Source organism: Hoplias malabaricus, unplaced genomic scaffold, assembly GCF_029633855.1.
Source record: "Hoplias malabaricus isolate fHopMal1 unplaced genomic scaffold, fHopMal1.hap1 scaffold_50, whole genome shotgun sequence".
Classification (NCBI taxonomy): Eukaryota; Metazoa; Chordata; class Actinopteri; order Characiformes; family Erythrinidae; genus Hoplias; species Hoplias malabaricus.
Window position 1 is genome coordinate 167,826 of NW_027100945.1, and position 426 is coordinate 168,251.

Consider the following 426-nt stretch of genomic DNA (forward strand, 5'->3'; position numbering starts at 1 on the left):
ATATTGGAAGTGGGATGGTTGTCCAATTGCAATATATTCTGATGGTGTCAAATATATTGGAAGTGGGATGGTTGTCCAGTTGCTGTCTAATATATTGGAAGTGGGATGGTTGTCCAGTTGCTGTCTAATATATTGGAAGTGGGATGGTTGTCCAGTTGCTGTCTAATATATTGGAAGTGGGATGGTTGTCCAGTTACTGTCTAATATATTGGAAGTGGGATGGTTGTCCAATTGCAATATATTCTGATGGTGTCAAATATATTGGAAGTGGGATGGTTGTCCAGTTGCTGTCTAATATATTGGAAGTGGGATGGTTGTCCAATTGCAATATATTCTGATGGTGTCAAATATATTGGAAGTGGGATGATTGTCCAGTTGCTGTCTAATATATTGGAAGTGGGATGGTTGTCCAGTTGCTGTCTAATA